Source organism: Muntiacus reevesi, chromosome 2, assembly GCF_963930625.1.
Source record: "Muntiacus reevesi chromosome 2, mMunRee1.1, whole genome shotgun sequence".
NCBI classification, from domain to species: domain Eukaryota; kingdom Metazoa; phylum Chordata; class Mammalia; order Artiodactyla; family Cervidae; genus Muntiacus; species Muntiacus reevesi.
In genome coordinates this window covers 268,201,888-268,208,056 of record NC_089250.1, presented here as the reverse complement: position 1 = coordinate 268,208,056, position 6,169 = coordinate 268,201,888, and positions in this window count along the sequence as shown.

The following is a 6,169-nucleotide window of genomic DNA, read 5'->3' as shown; positions in this document are numbered from 1 at the left end:
TTTGCTGAACGCTTGTAAAGCAAATCCCAACATCGTATCATTTAACCTCTACGTGCTAGATAGGCATCTCCAAAAAATTGCAGAAAACCACTGTGCCATTAACACCTCTAACAAAATTCTTATTTCTTGGTACTGTACAACACTTAAATCCATAATCAAAATTCCCCAGTTCTCACAAGATGTCTTCTTACAGTTGTTTTATTTGCATCAAGATCCAACAATGACCGAACCTGTGTTTAGACATCTTAAAATTCCTTTAAATCTAAAGCAGTTCTCTTCTTTTGTATGCTAGTGTAATTAAATTTTAATAAAATCATAAGGAAGATAAAAGTAAACTGGAGAAAAGCAAAGTGATCAACAGGTATGGAGCTTGAAATGGTACCTAAAATTCCCTCCTAACCATAAGGAAACTTTCCTTTAGATAAGCTGAATGCAAAACTGGTTCTGTTAATTGATTTTTAACCGTTACCATTGTTACCATTAATGGATTACAAATAGTAAAACAAACAATGAGATATTTTAGCCTGGACTTCAGTTGCTGGCATTGATAATTAGATGATATGACATTGTTTTTGTGACATTGGTGGTTTCATAAGAGGTATGGGTAGTCTTTAAGGATCTCACCTCCCCCAGAATGGAAACAGAAATTGACAACAAAAAAAGATAGGGTTGGAAAAGAAATTCCAGAGGTGCTCATTGGCATTACCAAGAACCTTATGGCACCTGTGATGTGAAAAACTTGGTGTAGTTCCTCAGCTAAGCAATGGCCTTCCACAGCAGCTGATCTAATTCTGGGCTAGTCTTCGAGCCTCTCACACAGAATGAAGTAAATCAGAAAGAGAAAAGCAAGTATATTAATGCAAATATATGGAATCTAGAAAAATGGTACTGATGAATCTAGTAGAGGGACTTGTGGACACAGTAGGGGAAGGTGAGGGAGGGATGAATTGAGAAAGTAGCATCGACATATATACACAGTCATGTGTAAAATAGTGGGAAGTTGCTAAACACCACGGGGAGCCCAGCCTGACACTCTGTGATGACCTGGAGGGTGAATCCTCCCTAGAGGACTCCGATCAATAGCACAAAGACCACAGCTGCAGAGACAAGGATTGAAATTAGAACTCACAGAAGCAAAAATTAACAGGATGCAGCCCCACCTCCACCCCCAGGATTCAGCTACAGGAAGTGTCAGGTTCATAAGGTACCACAATATGCAAAATAGAAATAAAGGACAATACTTAAGTTACTTTGCGTTGTGTAACAAATTACCCCAAAACTTAGTGGCATGAAACGACAACATTGTTACTTTGAAGTTCCTGTAGATCAGGAATTGTGATGTGGCTTAGCTGGGTCCCATGCTCCAGAGTTCCTTACAGGCTATAATCAAAGGGTCAGCAAGGGCTGTAATCATCTCAAGGCACGACTAGAACGGACCTGCTCCCATGCTCATTCTTGTCATTGTTGCAGGGTTCAGTTCCTCCCAGGTTATTGACTAGAGGTTCCATGTGTTACTGACCAGGGTCCTTGGACTTTTTAATCAATAGAAATTGATAAGAGGCCAAATGAGAAATTCAGGCAAGGCTTTATTGGGACCCTCCCACAGACTCTTAGCTTGAGGGAGGGAAAAGAACAAGAAACAGGCACCCCTGCTAGCTTGTGAGGGGAAGTAGGCTGGTTCTTTAAATGAGGTGAGTGTGGGGACGGGTTGGGCTGGAAAGGTGGCTTAGGTGGTCTGCCCACCCCTTGGTGGTGTTGTGTGTGGGGCACAATACCCTCCTTTTGCTCCTGGAGCCTCAGAAGTGGCAATTGGTTTGTGGCCTTTTTGTATCTTATTGAACATTGAAAGGTTGTTGCTGAACGATAAGACGCGGGATTCTTGGCCTCCGGAGGAGATGAATTCAATCCGGGGCCAGAGACGAGGCTGGATCGCTCAGAGCTTTTGTGTAATAAAGTTTTCTTAAAGTATAAAGGAGATAGAGAAAGCTTCTGACATAGGCATCAGAAGGGGGCAAAAGAGAACCCCCCTCCTAGTCTTTAGCTGTATGTTATATAGTCACTCACAGTCTGTTAATGAAAAGAAAGGAATGTCATAAAATCTAGAATGGCACCAGATAATTCATCCCAGGCCATAAAACTATTGACTTGCATCTTGTACCAACAAATAGTTTCGTTTACATAGATTAGGGGAACAATACCTAAATAAGTAAGTTAGGCCATTTGGCGGAACCAACTTGAAGATGGAGTCTGGGGTTCATTAACATAGCTTAAGACAACATTTCCATACGAAAAAGAAATGTATTGGTTAACTCAAGGGAGTAGTTAGCTTTAGGTGAGACCAGGTGTCATGGCCACACAGAATGTTAGGAGAAACCTCCTTTTAATTTTGTATAGAGAGGGAAAAACAGATCGCTGGTTTGTTCTTTTCTGCCGGTTAAGAGAGATAAAAATGTCTGGTACTTACAGCCTCATTCCTCCATTTGGAGACCCCTGGCCTTCCTGCCTGTTACCCTCTCAACATCATGATTTTGGCTCAGCAGTAAAAAGAAGAAAAAAAAAAAATCTGCTTTCAATGCAGGAACTGCTGGAGACGTAGGTTTGACCCCTGGTGGGGAAGATCCTTTGAAGGAGAGCTTGGCAACCCACTTCGGGATTCTTGCCTGGAGAATCCCATGGCCAGAGGAGCCTGGTGGGCTACAGTCCATGGGATTGCAAAGAGTCAGACACAAAGCGACTTTGCACATATGTACATAATTTTCCCCAACTGGGAAAACATTATGCATGCAGTTATTTTTAGTCTCATAGTTTCATTATATCCTCTTGCTCAAGAAGATGTCTGGCTTAAGTGCAAGCGCTCTAGGAAAGGTTCCCAAGTTTCAGGTCCCAGCCTGACTCACAAGGACCTCTTTTTAGATCAGTCACAACATGGCGTTGGCTGCATCAGAGTGAACAAGAGAGGGCAAGAGAGAGAATACAAAGAAGGATAGAAGTTGCCATCTTTATAACCTAATCTCAGAAGTGACATCCCACCACTTTTGCCAAGTTATTTTTTTATTATTTATTTGGCTCTGCCAGTTCTTAGTTGTGGCACATGAAATCTTTGCTGAGGCCTGTGAACTCTTAGTGACAGGATAAGGGATCTAGTTCCCTGTGCATGCCATGTGCATGCTCGGTCACTTTAGTTGTGTCCAACTCTTTGCGACCCCATGGACTGTAGCCCGCCAGGCTCCTCCGTCCATGGGATTCTCCAGGCAAGAATACTGGAGTGGGTTGCCATTTCCAGGGTTGAAACCCAGAGCCCCCTGCATGGGGAGTGTGGAATCTTAGCCCTGGACCCCCAGGGAAGTTCCATATCCATGTAATTGTTTGTGTCTCTAATTCCAAAGTCCCAATCTATCACTCCCCTGGCTGTTCATTTTTATCCTTTGTAATATCCTTTATAATAAACCAACAATAGTGAGTAAAATGCTTCCGTGGGTTCTGTGAACCCTAAGAGCAAATTATTGAACATGAGAATGAAATAGTGTTCAAGCCCTGTGTCCTTGTCTTTTGAAGTAAAGTGCTGACCCAAAAGTTAATGATTTGGAAATATGAAGATGTAGAAACAAAGAATAGCTGTTGAACTGGGGAACTGGTAACAATTTAGACTATAATTCTGCCACACAGCAGAACCAGTGAAATCCCAGTTCTCTGAAAGATAGAGATAAAGGCCTGACACACATTCCTAAGTTGTTTTTTACAGGAAGCAGACCCGCTCCAGATGAAAACTGTTGACCACAAAAATGCAGACCCTAGACTAGCTGAAACCAGAAAATTGATGATGCTTGAAACTTCACCTAAATGCTAACCAATCCAAGAATGGTCTGCGAGCTGATCATACCCTGCTTCCTGAACACTGTGACACTCCTCACTGTCCGTTCCAGGGTGGGTCACACAGTCTTTAGGACATCAGCCCACTATGGTCCCTTTTTGCCTGGCAAAGAAATAAAGGCTACTCTTCTCTACTTCACCCAAAACTCTTTTATCTCCGAATTTCTATTCAGCAACAGTGAACAGAGGCCAAGTTAGGGCAATAAGAAGAGGGGGTCATGGGGATCCCTGTTACATGTAGGCCACTCAGACCAAAGTGTGGGTAACCTGGGGACCCACTACTTCTAACTGGTGTGTGAAGTGGCTGTAGTCTTGTGGATCTGAGACCTTAAGGATGAGTGTGTGTGTGTATGTAACTCTAGGTGGTTGGTGTCAGAATTTAATTGGCTTATAAGACAGTCTGTGTCCACAGAAAACTGGGGAACTGCTTGGTGTGGAAAACCTACACATTTGGTATTAGAAATATTGTGAGTAGAGAAAGAGTTTTCCAGTAGGAAATCCTCTAGGAAGTAGGAAATGTTTCTTTCTTTTTATTTATTTATTTATTTATTTATTTATTTATGGAAATTTTTCAACTATCCCTGGAAAGTGATCTGAAATGCAAGAAGGAACAGGGAGGACAAAATGAATCATAAACATACAATTATAATTGCCTGCATAAAATAAGAAAAAGTATTCAATGAAGGCATTTTAAAAAGTCAAATTAGAATGCTAGCAACACTAGCTGCTTAGTCTGGAGAGAGTTTAATGGAGTTAACTTGTCACATTCTTTTTTATTTTTTGAGAGAGGGTTTAAAAATCTTTAACCTTTTGCTGAATTAAATGTGATGGCAAAATTTCAAAAATAATAAAAGAGAATTAATGTATAAATTTGAAGCCAGAAGAAAGAGGACAAAATGGACTGAGGAAACAAATCCATTAAAAGAAAGGAGAAAATAAGCATGGAAAAGGCAGGACAACAAGAAATATAAAAATAAAATGATAGAAATAGGTCCCTCTTGCCTCTGAGATAGTCCCCATGCTGTCTATGGAGTGTTCTACTTCTTACCAAAAAAAGGAAAGTGATAGAAATAAACCTAAGTATATCAGAACTCTAAATAAATATAAGAAGACTAAAGGAGAAATTCATAGAACTACAAGGAAAAATTGATATTTTACTTCATTTGTTATTTTATGCACTTTATTCCTCTTTAAGTTTCATGTAATTTAATGTACAAGTAAATGTCTTATTTCTTATCAGCTATCAGAAATCAAATCCAGAATGCAGGCGAAACATGTTTAAAAGAAATAAATGCTTTCTTAATACAACTATATGTTTTGTAAATGTATTTGCAGAAATGAAGGCAGCTGTTCTGAGAAAAACGATCTGATTAACTGATAACTTAATGAATATTTACTTTATACCTTTAAACACATAGTGATAAGAACCTAACTTACGTCAGTATAGAATGAGCTAAATATATTTTGTTACATCCATGATATAGGTTAGGATAAGACATTTTAAAAAGACGAAGTATATTTATACAATTTCATGAGAAAAACAAAGTTTGAAAACAACATTAGTACAGTAGTATCTGTGAAAACGTGAATATCCTGTGTTAAACTGTTAACTTTTTATTTCAGGGAAAGGATTTCGGTAGGAGTATTTTCACATTCTGCACTATACACTATCATGTGTAAATTCATTATAAATAATATTATTTTACGATTCTAGAATATAAAGGATTTCATCTTTCTTGTTCTAATAACAAAAACAACCAAGTCATTTGTTGGTTACTAGGCAACTCTTGCCGGACCAAACCATCCTCGAAAGTAAGGGGGGAGATGGTGTCTTTCTCAATTTTGCTCTAAGGAAGATTGCTCGTGATTCGTCATGCGGCCATCTTTGAGAGGGGCACAACTATTTATAGCCTTAGAAGGAAAAATAAGACTGGTCGTTGCTAGGAAACCCCAAGGCGCGGTCGGCATCTTTGAGCCCGTAGTATTTCCTACCGTAAAAGAGAAAGCCAAGCTAAAGCGGTTGCTAGGCAACGCTTCGGCATCGTCGCCATCTTTGAGTGTGGCACGGTTGTTTGTCAATTCAGAATGTGAAACACACTCGCTTACGTGGTGGTTACGAGGCAGCGCCTTGGAGTAGTCACTACCTTCAAATTGGGCTCTTCATCCTCTTCTTAAATAGAGTCAAATCGCTTCAAGTAGCGAACAGTCAGCTTAGCAAATACAAAGCCGCCATCTTTGTTAGGGGTATTGTGACTTCCGGCTGGGGCGGAAGAGAGCGTAACGGGGCTCGGGGGTAGGT